This window comes from Balaenoptera borealis (genome assembly GCF_965194805.1).
Source record: "Balaenoptera borealis genome assembly, chromosome: 1".
In the NCBI taxonomy this organism is placed as follows: domain Eukaryota; kingdom Metazoa; phylum Chordata; class Mammalia; order Artiodactyla; family Balaenopteridae; genus Balaenoptera; species Balaenoptera borealis.
In genome coordinates this window covers 93,338,324-93,354,110 of record NC_138860.1, presented here as the reverse complement: position 1 = coordinate 93,354,110, position 15,787 = coordinate 93,338,324, and the positions used below count along the sequence as shown (strand labels likewise).

Sequence of the window (15,787 nt, the reverse complement as noted above, 5' to 3'; positions counted from 1 at the left end):
TCTGTATGTCTTCTTTGGAGAAATGTCTATTTAGATCTTCTGCCCAGTTTTTGATTGGATTGTTTGTTTTTTTAATATTGGGCTGTGTGAGCTGTTTGTATATTTTGGAGATTAATCGCTTGTCGGTCACTTTGCTTGCAAATATTTTTTCCTGTTCTGTGGGTTGTCTTTTTGTTTTGTTTATGGTTTCCTTTGCTGTGCAAAAGCTTTTAAGTTTAGTTAGGTCCCATTTGTTTATTTTTGTTTTATTTTAGTTACTCTAGGAGGTGGATCCGAAAAGGTATTGCTACAATTATGTCAGAGAGTGTTCTGCCTATGTTTTCCTCTAAGAGTTTTATAGTATCCGGCCTTACATTTAGGTCTTTAATCCATATTTAGTATATTTTTGTGTATGGTGTTAGGGAGTGTTCTAATTTCATTCTTTCACATAAAGCTGTCCAGTTTTCCCAGCACTGCTTATTGAAGAGGCTGTCTTTTCTCCATTGTATATTCTTGCCTCCTTTGTCGTAGGTCAGTTCACCATAGGTGCGTGAGTTTATCTCTGGACTTTCTATCCTGTTCCATTGAGCTATATTTTTGTTTTTGTGCCAATATTATACTGTTTTGATTATTGTAGCTTTGTATTGTCTGAAGTCAGGGAGCCTGATTCCTCCAGCTCCATTTTTCTTTCTCAAGATTGTTTTGACTATTTGGGGTCTTTTATGTTTCCATACGAATTAAAAAATTGTTTTGTTCTATTTCTGTAAAAAAGGCCATTGGTAATTTGCTGGGGTTGCATAGAGTCTGTAGATTGACTTGGGTAGTGTAGTCATTTTGGCAACATTGATTCTTCCAATCCAAGCACGTGGTATATTTCTCCATCTGTTTGTGTTATCTTTGATTTCTTTCATCAGCATCTTATAGCTTTCAGAGTACAGGTCTTTTGCCTCCTTAGGTAGGTTTATTCCTAGGTATTGTATTCTTTTTGATGCGATGGTAAATGGGATTGTTTCCTCAATTTCTTTTTCTGATCTTTTGTTGTTAGTGTATAAGAATGCAACATTTCTGTGTATTAATTTGGTATCCTGCAACTTTACCAAATTCATTGATGAGCTCTAGTAGTTTTCTGGTAGCATCTTTAGGATTTTCTGTGTATGGTATCATGGCATCTGCAAACAGTGACAGTTTTACTTTTTCCTTTGCAATATGGATTCCCTTTATTTCTTTTTCTTCTCTGTTTTCCATGGCTAGGATTTCCAAAACTATGTTGGATAAAAGTGACAAGAGTGGACATCCTTGTCTTGTTCCTGATCTTAGAGGAAATGCTTTCAGTTTTTCACCATTGAGAATAAGGGTTTCTGTGGGTTTGTCATATATGGCCTTTATTATGTTGAGGTGGGTTCCCTCTATGCCAACTTTCTGGAGAGCTTTTAACATAAATGGGTATTGAATTTTGTCAAAAGCTTTTCCTGCATCTACTGAGATGATCATATGGTTTTTATTCTTCAGTTTGTTAATATGGTGTGTCCCACTGATTTGCATATATTGGAAAATCCTGCATCCCTGGGATAAATCCCACTTGATCATGGTGTATGATCCTTTTAACGTATAGTTTATTGGATTCGGTTTGCTAGTATTTTGTTGAGGATTTTTGTGTCTCTGTTCATCCGTGTGTAATTTTCTTTTATTGTGGTATCTTTGTCTGGTTTTGGTATCAGGGTGATGGTGGCCTCATAAAATGAGCTTAGGAGTGTTTCTTTCTCTGCAATTTTTTGGAAGAGTTTCAGAAGGATAGGTGTTAACTCTTCTCTAAATGTTTGATACAATTTGCCTGTGAAGCCATCTGGTTCTGGACTTTGGTTTGTTGGAAATTTTAAAATCACAGTTTCAATTTCAGTACCTGTGATTGGTCTGTTCACGTTTTCTATTTCTTCCTGGTTCAGTCTTGGGAGATTGTACCTTTCTAAGAATTTGTCCATTTCTTCTAGGTTGTCCATTTTATTGGTGTGTAGTTGCTTGTAGTAATGTCCTAATTTTATTGATTTGAGCTCTTTCCCTATTTTTCTTGATGAGTCTGGCTAAAGGTTTATCAATTTTGTTTATCTTTTCAAGGAACCAGCTTTTAGTTTCATTGATCTTGTTTTCTTTGTCTCTATTTCATTTATTTCTGCTCTGATCTTTATGATATTTTTCCTTCTACTAACTTTGGGCTTTGTTTGTTTTTCTTTCTCTAGTTGCTTTAAATGTAAGGTTAAGTTGTTTATTTGAGATTTTTCTTGTTTCCTAAGGTAATATTGTATTGCTGTAAACTTTCCTCTTAGGACTACTTTTCCTGTGTCCCGTAGATTTTAGATTGTCATGTTTCATTGTCATTTTTCTCTAGGTATTTTTTGATTTCCTCTGATTTCTTCAGTGATCCATTGGTTGTTTAGTAACATATTGTTTAGCCTCCTCGTGTTTATGTTTTTTACAGTTTTTTCCTGTAATTTCTTTCTTTTATTTTTATATTTAATAAACTTATTTATTTATTTATTTACTTATTTTATTTTTGGCTGCTTTGGGTTCTCGTTGCTGCTCACAGACTTTCTTTTAGTTTCGGTGAGTGGGAGCTACTCTGTTGCGGCGTGTGGGCTTCTCATTGTGGTGGTTTCTCTTTGTTGCGGAGCACAGGCTGTAGGTGTGCAGGCTCAGTAGTTGTGGTACGTGGGCTCTAGAGTGCAGGCTTCAGTAGTTGTGGTGCACAGGCTTAGTTGCTCCGCGGCATGTGGGATCTTCCCGGACCAGGGCTCAAACCCGTGTCCCCTGCACTTGCAGGTGGATTCTTAACCACTGCACCACCAGGGAAGCCCCTCCTGTAATTTATTTCTAATCTGAGAGTGTTGTGGTTGGAAAAGATGCTTGATATGATTTCCATTGTCTTAAATTTACCGAGGCTTGATTTGTGGTCCAAGATGTGATCTATCCTAGAGAATATTTTGTGTGCATCTGAGAAGAAAGTGTATTCTGGTGCTTTTGGATAGAATGTTTTATAAATATCAATTAAGTCTGAATGGTCTAATGTGTCATTTAAGGCCTGTGGTTCCTTATTGATTTTCTGTCTGGATGATATGTCCATTGGTATAAGTGGGATGTTAAAGTCCCCCACTTTTATTGTGTCACTGTCAATTTCCCCTTTTATGGTTGTTAGCATTTGCCTTATATATTGAGGTGCTCCTATGTTGGGTGCATATATTTTTACAATTGTTATATCTTCTTGGATTGTTCCCTTGATCATTATGTAGTGTTCTTCCTTATCCCTTGTAACAGTCTTTATTTTTTTATTATTTTTTTTAACATCTTTATTGGAGTATAATTGCTTTACAGTGTTGTGTTAGTTTCTGCTGTATAACAAAATGAGTCAGCTATATGCATACGTATATCCCCATAACCTCCCGATCATGTGTCTCCCTGTTATCCCACCCCTCTAGGTGGTTGCAAAGCACCGAGCTGATCTTCCTCTGCCATGCAGCTGCTTCCCACTAGCTATCTGTTTTACATTTGGTAGTGTACCTGTGTCAATGCTACTCTCTCACTTCGTCCCAGCTTACCCTTCCCCCTCCCTGTGTCATCAAGTCCATTCTCTACGTCTGTGTCCTTATTCCTGTCCTGCCCCTAGTTCATCAGAACCATTTTGTTTTTTAGATTCCATATATATGTGTTAGCGTACGGTATTTGTTTTTCTCTTTCTGATTTACTTCACTCTGTATGACAGACTCTCGGTCCATCCACCTCACTACAAATAACTCAATTTCGTTTCTTTTTATGGCTGAGTAATATTCCACTGTATATATGTGCCACATCTTCTTTATCCATTCATCTGTTGATGGACACTTAGGTTGCTTCCATGTCCTGGCTATTGTAAATAGTGCTGCAGTGAACATTGTGGTACATGACTCTTTTTGAATTATGGTTTTCTCAGGGTATATGCCCAGTAGTGGGATTGCTGGGTCATATGGTAGTTGTATTTTTAGTTTTTTAAGGAACCTCCATACTGTTCTCCATAGTGGTTGTATCAATTTACATTCCTACCAACAGTGCAAGAGGGTTCCTTTTTCTTCACATCCTCTCCAGCATTTATTGTTTGTAGATTTTTTGATGATGGCCATTCTGACCGGTGTGAGGTGATACCTCATTGTAGTTTTGGTTTACATTTCTCTAATGATTAGTGATGTTGAGCATCTTTTCATGTGTTTGTTGGCCATCTGTATATCTCCTTTGGAGAAATGTCTATTTAGGTCTTCTGCCCATTTTTGGATTGGGTTGTTTGCTTTTTTGATATTGAGCTGCATGAGGTGCTTGTATGTTTTTGAGATTAATCCTTTGTCAGTTGCTTCATTTGCAAATATTTTCTCCCATTCTGAGGGTTGTCTTTTCATCTATATTTATGGTTTCCTTTGCTGTGCAAAAGCTTTTAAGTTTCATTAGGTCCCATTTGTTTATTTTTGTTTTTATTTCCATTTCTCTAGGAGTTGGGTCAAAATGGATCTTGCTGTGATTTATGTCATAGAGTATTCTGCCTATGTTTTCCTGTAAGAGTTTTATACTGTCTGCCCTTACATTTAGGTCTTTAATCCATTTTGAGTTTAATTTTGTGTCTGGTGTTAGGAAGGATTCTAATTTCATTCTTTTACATGTAGCTGTCCAGTTTTCCCAGCACCACTTATTGAAGAGGCTGTCTTTTCTCCATTGTATACTCTTGCCTCCTTTATCAAATATAAGTTGACCATATGTGCATGGGTTTATCTCTGGGCTTTCTCTCCTGTTCCATTGATCTGTATTTCTGTTTTTGTGCCAGTACCGTATTGTCTTCATTACTGTAGCTTTGTAGTATAGTCTGAAATCCGGGAGCCTGATTCCTCCAGCTCCATGTTTCTTTCTCAAGATTGTTTGGCTATTCGGGGTCTTTTGTGTTTCCATACAAATTGTGAAATTTTTTGTTCTAGTTCTGTGAAAAATGCCATTGGTAGTTTGATAGGGATTGCATTGAATCTGTAAATTGCTTTGGGTAGTATAGTCATTTTCACAATGTTGATTCTTCCAATCCAAGAACATAGTATATCTCTTCATCTGTTGGTATCATCTTTAATTTCTTTCATCAGTGTGATGTAGTTTTCTGCATACAGGTCTTTTGTCTCCTTAGGTAGGTTTATGCCTAGGTATTTTATTCATTTTGTTGCAATGGTAAATGGCAGTGTTTCCTTAATTTCTCTTTCAGATTTTTCATCATTAGTGTAAAGGAATGCAAGAGATTTCTGTGCATTAATTTTGTATCCTGCTACTCTACCAAATTCATTGATTACCTCTAGTAGTTTTCAGGTAGCATCTTTAGGATTCTCTATGTATAGTATCATGTGATCTGCAAACAGTGACAGTTTCACTTCTTCATTTCCAATTTGTATTCCTTTTATTTCTTTTTCTTATCTGATTGCTGTGGCTAAAACTTCCAAAACTATGTTGAATAATAGTGACGAGAGTGGGCAACCTTGTCTTCTTCCTGATATTGGAGGAAATGGTTTCAGTTTTTCACCATTGAGAACCATGTTGGCTGTGGGTTTGTCATATATGACCTTTATTATGTTGATGTAGTGTCCCTCTATGCCTACTTTCTGCAGGGCTTTTATCATAAATGGGTGTTGAATTTTGTTGAAAGCTTTCTCTGCATCTATTGAGAGTATCATATGGTTTTTATCCTTCAGTTTGTTAATGTGGTATATCACATTGTTTGATTTGCATATATTGAAGAATCCTTGCATTCCTGGGATAAACTCTACTTGATCATGTTGTATGGTCATTTTAAGTATTGTTGGATTCTGTTTGCTAGTATTTTGTTGAGGATTTTGGCATCTATGTTCATCAGTGAATTTGGCCTGTAGTTTTCTTTTTTTGTGACATCTTTGTCTGGTTTTGGTATCAGGGTGATGGTGGCTTTGTAGAATGAGTTTGGGAGTGTTCCTCCCTCTGCTATATTTTGGAAGAGTTTGAGAAGGATAGGTTTTAGCTCTTCTATAAATGCTCGATAGAATTCGCCTGTGAAGCCTGGGCTTCTGTTTTTTGGAAGATTTTTAATCACAATCTCAATTTCAGTGCTTGTGATTGGTCTGTTTATATTTTTTATTTCTTCCTGGTTCAGTCTCGGAAGGTTGTGCTTTTCTAAGAATTTGTCCATTTCTTACAGGTTGTCCATTTTATTGGCATATAGTTGCTTGTAGTAATCTCTCATGATCCTTTGTATTTTTGCAGTGTCAGTTGTTACTTCTCCTTTTTCATTTCTAATTCTGTTGATTTGAGTCTTCTCCCTTTTTTTCTTGGTGAGTCTGGCTAATGGTTTGTCAATTTTGTTTATCTTCTCAAAGAACCAGCTTTTAGTTTTATTGATCTTATCTATAGTTTCCTTCATTTCTTTTTCATTTACTTCTGATCCGATCTTTATGATTTCTTTCCTTCTGCTAACTTTAGGTTTTTTTTCTTCTTTCTCTAATTGCTTTAGGCGTAAGATTAGGTTTTATTTGAGATATTTCTTGTTTCTTGAGGTAGGATTGTATTGCTATAAACTTCCCTCTTAGAACTGCTTTTGCTGCATCCCATAGGTTTTGGGTCATCGTGTTTTCATTGTCATTTGTTTCTAGGTATTTTTTGATTTCCTCTTTGATTTCTTCAGTGATCTCTCGGTTATTTAGTACTGTATTGTTTATCCTCCATGTGTTTGTATTTTTTACAGATTTTTTCCTGTAATTGATATCTAGTCTCATAGCCTTGTGGTCGGAAAAGATACTTGATATGATTTCAATTTTCTTAAATTTTCCAAGGCTTGATTTGTGACCCAAAATATGATCTATCCTTCAGAATTGTTCCATGCGCACTTGAGAAGAAAGTGTATTCTGTTGTTTTTAGGTGGAATGTCCTATAAATATCAATTAAGTCCATGTTGTTTAATGTGTCATTTAAAGCTTGTGTTTCCTTATTCATTTTCACTTTGGATGATCTGTCCATTGGTGAAAGTGGGGTGTTAAAGTCCCCTACTATGATTGTGTTACTGTCGATTTCCCCTTTTACGGCTGTTAGCATTTGCCTTATGTATTGAGGTGCTCCTATATTGGGTGCATAAATGTTTACAATTGTTATATCTTCTTGGATTTATCCTTTGGTCATTATGTAGTGTCCTTCTTTGTCTCTTTTAACGGTCATTATTTTAAAGTCTGTTTTGTCTGATATGAGTGTTGCTACTCCAGATTTCTTTTGATTTCTATTTTTATGGAATACCTTTCTCCATCCCCTCACTTTCAGTCTGTATGTGTCCGTAGATCTAAAGTGGGTCTCTTCTAGCATATATATGGGTCTTTTTAAAATTCTTTCAGCCAGTCTGCATCTTTTGGTTGGAGCATTTAATCTATTTACAATTAAGGTAATTATTGGTATGTATGTTCTTATTGCCATTTTCTTTTTTTTTATAAGCAGATATTCATTTTTTAAATTATTATTTATTTATTTATTTATTTATTTATTTATTTATTTATTTATTTTGGCTGTGGTGGGTCTTCGTTTCTGTGCGAGGGCTTTCTCCAGTTGCGGCAAGCGGGGGCTGCTCTTCATGGCAATGCGTGGGCCTCTCACTATCGTGGCCTCTCTTGTTGCGGAGCACAGACTCCAGACGTGCAGGCTCAGTAGTTGTGGCTCACGGGCCTAGTTGCTCTGCAGCATGTGGGATCTTCCCAGACCAGGGCTCGAACCCGTGTCCCCTGCATTGGCAGGCAGATTCTCAACCACTGCGCCACCAGGGAAGCCCTTGCCATTTTCTTAATTGTTTTGGATTTGTTTTTGTAGGTGTTTTTTCTTCCCTTCCTCTTTTGTTCTCTTCTCTTGTGATTTGATGACTATCTTTTAGTGTTGTGTTTGGGTTGCTTTTTCTTCTTTGTGTGTGATTCTATTGTTTTTTATTTGCAGTTCCCATGAGGTTTTGATATAGCAATCTTTATATATACAAGGTTGGTTTGAGTTGCTGGTATCTTAATTTCAAATGCATTTCCCATTTCCTGCTTTTGTACTCTCCTCATGGTTGCTAGTTTTGATATATTTGTATGTGGATGAATTTTTACTTTTACTGTATGTTTGCCTTTACCAGTGAGTTTTCCCATTTGTGATTTTCTTGTTTCTAGTTGTGGCCTCTTTTTCCCCCCACCTAGAGAAGTTCTTTTAGCATTTTTTTGTAAGGCTGGTTTGGTAGTGCTGAATTCTTTTAGCTTTTGCTTATCTGTAAAGCTTTTGATTTCTCCCTTGAATCTGAATGAGAGCCTTGCTGGGTAAAGTATTCTTTTTTTTTTTAAAACTTTGGGTTTACTTTATTTATTTATTTATTTATTTATGGCTGTGTTGGATCTTCATTTCTGTGCGAAGGCCTTCTCTAGTTGTGGCAAGTGGGGGCCACTCTTCATCGCGGTGCGCGGGCCTCTCACTATCGCGGCCTCTCTCGTTGCAGAGCACAGGCTCCAATCGCGCAGGCTCAGTAATTGTGGCTCACGGGCCTAGCCGCTCCGCGGCATGTGGGATCCTCCCTGACCAGGGCTTGAACCCGTGTGCCCTGCATTGGCAAGCAGATTCTCAACCACTGCGCCACCAGGGAAGCCCTGGGTAAAGTATTCTTGGTTGTAGGTTTTTCCCTTTCATCACTTTAAATATATTCTGCCACTCCCTTCTGGCCTACAGAGTTTCTGCTGAAAAATCAACTGATAACCTTATGGGGTTTTCCTTGTATATTATTTGTCGCTTTTTTCTTTTTGCTTTTAATATTTTTTTCTTGGTATTTAATTTTTTTCAGTCTGATTAATATGTGTTTTGGCATGTTCCTCCTTGGGTTTATCCTGTATGGGACTCTGTGCTTCCTGGCCTTGAGTGAGTGTTTCCTTTCTCCTATTAGGGAAAGTTTTGACTATAATTTCTTCAGATATTTTCTCAGGCCCTTTCTCTTTCTCTTCTCCTTCTGGGACCCCTATAATGCAAATGTTCGTACATTTAATGTTGTCCCAGAGGTCTCTGAGACTGTCCTCATTTCTTTAAATTCTTTTTTCTTTATTCTGTTCTGTGGCAGTGATTTCCACCATTCTGTATTCCAGCTCACTTGTTCATTCTTCTGCCTCAGTTATTCTGCTATTGGTTCCTTCTAGTGTATTTTTCATTTCATTTATTGTATTGTTCATCTCTGTTCTTTAAATCTTGTAGCTCTTTGTTAAACATTTCTTGTATCTTCTTGGTCTGTGCCTCCATTCTTTTTCTGAGATTTTGAATCATCTTTACTATTGTTACTCTGAATTCTTTTTCATGTAGGTTGCCTATGTCCTCTTCATTTAGATTGTGGGTTTTTATCTTTTTCCTTCATCTGAAACATATTTCTCTGTCATCTCATTTTGTCTAACTTTCTGTGTTTGTGGTCTCCTTTCCGCAGGCTGCAGGATCATAGTTCCTCTTGCTTCTGGTGTCTGCCCCTTGGTGGAAGAGTTTGGTCCAGGGCCTTGTGGAGGCTTCCTGGTGGGAGGGACTGGTGCCTGCCCTCTGGTGGGTGGAGCTGGGTCTTGTCCCTCTGGTGGGCAGGACTGTGTCAAGGGATATGTTTTGAGGTGGCTGTGAGCTCAGTACTCCTTTAGGCAGCCTGTCTACTGATGGGTGGTGTTGTATTCCTATCCTGCTGGTTGTTTGGCCTGAGATGTTCCAGCGCTGGAGCCTGCATGCTGTTTGTGGGGCTGGGTCTTGGTGCTGAAATGGGAACTTCCAGGAGTGCTTATGCTGATCAATATTCCCTGAGGCCTCCGCAACCAGTGTCCTTGCTTCCAAGTGAGCTACAGCCGACCCGTGCCTCCCCAGGAGACCTTCCAAGACCCCTAGGTAGGTCTAGCCCAGGTTCCTATGGAGATACTGCTTTGTGCTGGGTCCCAGTGCATATGAGACCCTGTGTGTGCCCTCTAAGAATGGAGTCTCTGTATCCCTCAGCTCTGTTGGGCTCCCGCACTCAAGCCCCACTGGCCTTCAAAGCCAAATGCTCTGGTGGTTCTTCCTCCCAATGCCAGAGCCTCACACTGTGTTGGAGGGCTATTTTTATGTGGGAACATCCTTGTGTAGTCTCTGTGTGTTTAATATTTTTTGGTTTGAGGGCTGCTTTTAGTATGGATGTCTGCCACCTGTTTCCTAGTGTATGCTGGCCGTTATTCCCTTGATAGGAGGTTGTGGTGACCAGAGCCTGCACTGGATATTGAGTGGGGCCTCCCCTTTGCTCTGTGATTGTCACAGCCCTGTCAGGGGCAGGGTTCGCTCCCTAGTTCTTGGAGTAGAGGCCCCCAGATCTGTTTTGGAGCTGTGTTTCTGATCTGCAGTGCTAGGTAGGCAGGATTGGAGCATTCCCACTGGGAGAGATGCCGCTAAATATTACTCCTCTGAAACTGTTCACCGGTGAGCATGCTCTGTTGTGTCACCTTTTACCCATTGTGTAGGCTCACAAATTACATTTTTGTTGGCAGTGCTCGTGGCCCACCTTAACTGTGGGTATGCCGGCAATTGATTGGCCCTGGTGTCTCTTAGGCGTTGTTTTCGCCAGGCCACCACCGCAGACCTACTGAAGTCAGGTCCAAGGACTGCAGTAATCATGCACCTGGACCCACTGTTGGAGCTATGGAGGCTGCTCAGACTCTGGCCTAGCCTAACTCCTGCGTGTATGTGCCCACAAACCCTCCACCTGCTAAAGCTAGACCTGTCTCATCTGCGGGAGCACTCATTGTCTGTTCAAATGTTCCACAGGTGCTGAATTTACAAAGCTAGCAACGGGGGTGTAAATCTGTGGTTTGCACAGCCTCAGGGAGAGATTTCAGCTCTTCTTCCTTAGTCACACAACCCCTGGGGCTCAGCTTTGGTTTCAGCTCCACATCTGCATGTGGGTCACCCACCGGTGTCTGCTCCCGAGGCTGCCCCAGAGTACATGAGCCTGCCCTGGCCAGAGGGGCTGGGGCGGCGATTTGGGTATGTGAGCCCACCCAGACAGGTTGGGGGGAGCTGAGGCGGTGACCAGGGCATGCAGGTCCGCTCAGGCGGGAGCTCCTCCTAATGCCCATAGAGGCAAGGGCCAGCACATGGGGAAAGAGGCTGCAATGACAGCCCCGCCCTTCATGTGCCACTCAACAACGATGCTTCGCTTCTATGGTGCCCCAGGCTTCTTCCACGAACGTTCCCAGTTGCGGAGTTCCTCACTCCCGTCCCTTCAGGCTGTCTCCTCGCAGCCAACAGCAGACCTCTCCCTGGATCTGCTCTCCAAACCCCATGTTCCAGCACCCAGCCCCCGCCCGCAGTGGCAGACACATGTCTCAGGCTGTGGCGTGCAGGGCTGTGGCATGGACCATCTGTGTAGGTCTCACTCTGTGATGCCTGCCACAGACTGGTTGCTGTGCTCTCCTTCGAGCCCCTGAAGTTCCCCTTGTGTCCCAGCTGATCTCCCCACTGGTGAGGGGGCTTCCCTGGGTGCAGGAACCTCTCCTCTTCTTCAGCTGCCCACCAGGGGCACTGGTCCCATCCCACTTCCTCTTTTTTTCCTTTCTTTAGTCCTACTGAGTTATGCAGGAATCTTTCTTGTCCTTTTAGGTGTCCGAGGTCCTCTGCTAGTGTTTAGCAGGTGCTCTGTGAGAATTGTTCCATTTGTGGATGTATTCGTTGGGAGAGGTGAACTCCATGTCCTCCTACTCTGCCATCTTGACTCCTCCCCACCTCACTGTGGTTTTGATTTGCATTTCCCTGATGATTAGTGATGTTAAGCATCTTTTCATCTGCCTGTTGGCCTTCTGCATGTCTGTTTTGGAAAAATGTCTATTCAGGTCTTCTGTCCATTTTTTAATCGAGTTGCTTGTTTTTTTTGATGTTGAGTTGTATGAGCTCTTTGTATATTTTGGATGTTAATCCCTTATCAGATATATTGTTAGAAATATTTTTTCCCATTCAGTAGAGTGCTTTTTCATTTTGTTGATAGTTTCCTTCTCTATGCAAAAGTTTTTATTTTGATTCCCATTTGTTTAAGTTTTGCTTTTGTTACCCTTGCCTGAGAAGACATATCCAAAAAAAAATATTGATAAGATCAGTGTCAAAGAGCATACTGCCTATGTTTTCTCCTAGGAGGTTTATGGTTTCAGGTCTTACATTTAAGTCTTTAATCTATTTTGTTTATTTTTGTATATGGTGTGAGAAAGTAGTCCAATTTGATTCTTTTGCATGTAGCTGTCCAGTTTTCTCGACACAATTTATGAAGAGGCTGTCTTTTCCTCATTGTGTGTTCTTCTTTTGTTGTAGATTAATTGGCCATATAAGCATAGGTTTATTTCTGGACTCTCTATTCTGTTCCATTGATCTATGTGTCTGTTTTTGTGCCAGCTCCTTTGATTACTGTCGCTTTGTAGTACAGTGTTGAAGTCAGGGAGTGTGATACCTCCTGCTTTGCTGTTCTTTCTCAAGATTATTTTAGCTATCTGGGATCTTTCATGTTTCCATACAAATTTTAAAATTATTTGTTGCAGTTTGGTGAAAAATGCCATTGGTATTTTGATAGGGATTGCACTGAATCTGTAGATTGCCTTAGGTAGTATGGTCATTTTAACAGTATTAATTCTTCCAATCCCTGAGCTTAGTATATTTTCCCATTTTTTTGTGTGGTGACTTCAATTTCTTTCATCTGTGTCTTATAGTTTTCTGAGTACAGGTCTTTCCCTCTTTATTTAGATTATTCTTAGGTATTTTATTCTATTTTTTTGCAATTTCAAATGGGATTTTAAAAAAATTTTTCTTTCTGCTTGTTCATTGTTAGTGTTTAGACATGCAACAGATATCTGTATGTTCATTTTGTATCCTACTATTTCTTTCAATTTTAGGAAATAATATTTTGGGGGGATTTTGCCCTGTTAATCTATATTTTCTATATTTTGAAAATTGTAGCATCTATAGTATTGTCCTCTTTTCAATCCTGATGCTGGTTATTTATGCCTTTTGTTATTCTTGGTCAGTCTTACCAGGCATTTATCAATTTTGGAAGTTTTAAAAAAACACAACTTTGGATTTTTTGATCTTCTCTGTAGGGTGCTTGTTTTTGTTTCATTAATTTCTGTTCTTTATTATTTTCTCCTCCTTTTATTGTTTTTTCATTATGTTCTTTTTCCAATTTGATATTAATTCTTTGATAATTAATTTTCAGTCTTTCCAGTGTACACATTTTAAGGCAATGTATTTCCTTCTAAGCTTGTTGTAGTTGTGTCTCATAGGTTTAGATATATATTAAATTAGTATTGTTTTGTTCAATACCTTCCTATATTTCTCAGTTTCTGAGCTTAATGGCATGTTATGTTTTTGGAATTGATTTCTATCATAAGCACATTGTATTAGAGAACACACTCTGGTATGACTTCAGTACTTTGGAATTTATTGACATTTGCTTGATGGCCCAATATAGGGTTACTTTTTATAAACACACCCATATATCTGAAAATAATGTGTATTCTACAGTTGTTGGGTGAAGTGTTCCATTTGGTCAAGATTATAGTCATATTCTTTAAACTTCTGCATATTTATTGATTCTATATCTTTACTTCTTTTTTCTTCATGTTTTATTACTTGAATGAGATTGATGTGTTAAAAAATCTCACTTGATGATTGTGGATTTCTATTCTTCCTTGCAGTTCTGTCAGTTTTTCTTTCAATACCACGTTATTAGGTACATACTATAATATATGTAATTTTTTATTATACAATGTGGAACTTTATATATATACTTAATATATATTCCATATATATTCTGTATATTCTATACATAATAGAACTTTTTTTCCACTTTAAAGACACTCACTTTATCTATGTAATAGTGTTTTCTTGCCTTAAAGAATAATTCTTCTTTTTTATTGTTATAACTATACCAGTTTTCTTAGTGTTTAGTGTTTGCAGGGTTTTATTTATTTATTTAAAATTTTTATTGGAGTATAGTTGATTTACAATGTTGTGTTAAGCATGGTATTTTTAACAACCTATTTACTATTGTGCTTTCTATATCTTTGTTTTAGATGTGTCTCTTATGAACAACATACAGCTGGAGTTCATAATTTTTGTCCTTTTTACTGGTACATTTTAGCTTCAGAATACATAATCTCCTTTCTCTCTCATGTCTAACTTATATGCTATCATACTCTTATTATTGTCACATATTTTAATGAATTTGTTTTTATAAGGGTTTTGTATTGCCCAGGAAGAAGGAAAGAATAGAGTGAATTGGGGAGAGGCAATAAATACTAAGAATGTTTAGAATTGATGAAATACATGAATTCATAGATATAGGAAGACTGATGGATACCTAGAAGGAAAAATTAGAATAAATCCAGAACTAGACTTAGTACAGTAAAACTACAGAATGTTAGACACACATAGGTCTTAAAAGTAGCTAGAGAGAAATGAGAGATCACCAATGAAAGAATGACAAGAGATTTACCATGGACATCTTAGCAAGCAACAGTGGAAGTTAGAAATCAGTGAAACAATATTCTCAAGTACAGAGAAAAGATCAACCTTGAATTATGTCCACAACATGTCTCTCTTTTATGTTGGAGAAATAAGGACATTTTTAGATCAAAAAGTGAAGGAAACATATTTTTCAAGAACACTCAGATAGTTAACAAAAATGATCATGTATAGGGCCACAGAATTCAAAGGCTTGAAATCATACAGAATATGTCCTCTAACCACAATTCTATTAATCTAGAAATTACAACATGTGTTTTTTTTAATGAAGGTCTGAAGTTAATACCTTTACTATGAACATTATTATGCCAATATATTTGAAAGATATAAAAAATATAAAGTGAAGTAGATTAACCATCAGCAGTTTAAAATCTTTCAACAAAACAAACTTCAGACTCAGATGGTTTTAGATTGGAGTTGCATTTGTAGAAAATCTATAAGAATCTCCAGATGAGTTAATAAAGTATTGAGTTGTTTAGTAAGGTTGATAGATATATAATCATTACACAGAAAAAATTACTAGTCTTAAACATCTGCAACAAGCTATTAGAAAATGTAATTTTAACAATATACCATTTATGTGAAAATGCTGGTTCTCTCCAAATTGATATACATATTCACACACTGTTGCTGGGAGTTTAAATTGGTACATGTACTTTGGAAAACAATGTCGTTATCTTGTAAAGTTGAACATGCAACCTGCAATTTCAGATCTGGATATAGAGAAATTTATACATTTGTACCAGGAGACAATGTTTTTGAGAATAGTCACACCATTATCGTGTGTATTATCTCCAAGTTGGATACAATTCAGTGTCTGTGAACAGTTGAGTACATAAGTAAACCATGGTATATTCATACAATGGAACACTACTCTGCAGAGAAAATAAAGGAACTATACACACATGAATATGTAAAACCTACTGCTGAGTGAAAATGCAAGACAGAAAAATATACATACTAAGAAAACATTTATATAGAGTCTGAAACAAAAAACTCTGAAATACTGATATATCATTATGCAGTAAAGCTATAAAAAAGGGGAAGGGACTCATGAATATTAAGAATCTTTGTTACACTTGAGGGAGCAGAAGGGGAAACTAATGAACAGAGGCATTCAGAAGCCTTTATCAACATTGATAATGTTCTGTGTTTTAAAGTTGGTGATTGTGGGACTTCCCTGATGGTCCAGTGGCTAAGACTCCGTGCTCCCAATGCAGGGGGGCCGGTTTGATCCCTAGTCAGGAAACTA

The 15,787-nt window shown here is 38.0% G+C and overlaps 1 protein-coding gene and 1 long non-coding RNA gene across 2 annotated transcripts in view; both read left to right on the top strand.

The window, feature by feature from the left end:
* Nucleotides 1–15,787, top strand: part of SYCP1 (synaptonemal complex protein 1) — a 174,649-nt gene that overhangs the window by 111,380 nt on the left and 47,482 nt on the right. The gene's annotated exons all lie outside the window — the stretch shown is intronic.
* Nucleotides 7,184–14,892, top strand: LOC309617630. Its single transcript, XR_014238092.1, has 2 exons — nucleotides 7,184–7,546; nucleotides 8,431–14,892. It is a non-coding gene; the product is annotated as an uncharacterized lncRNA (long non-coding RNA).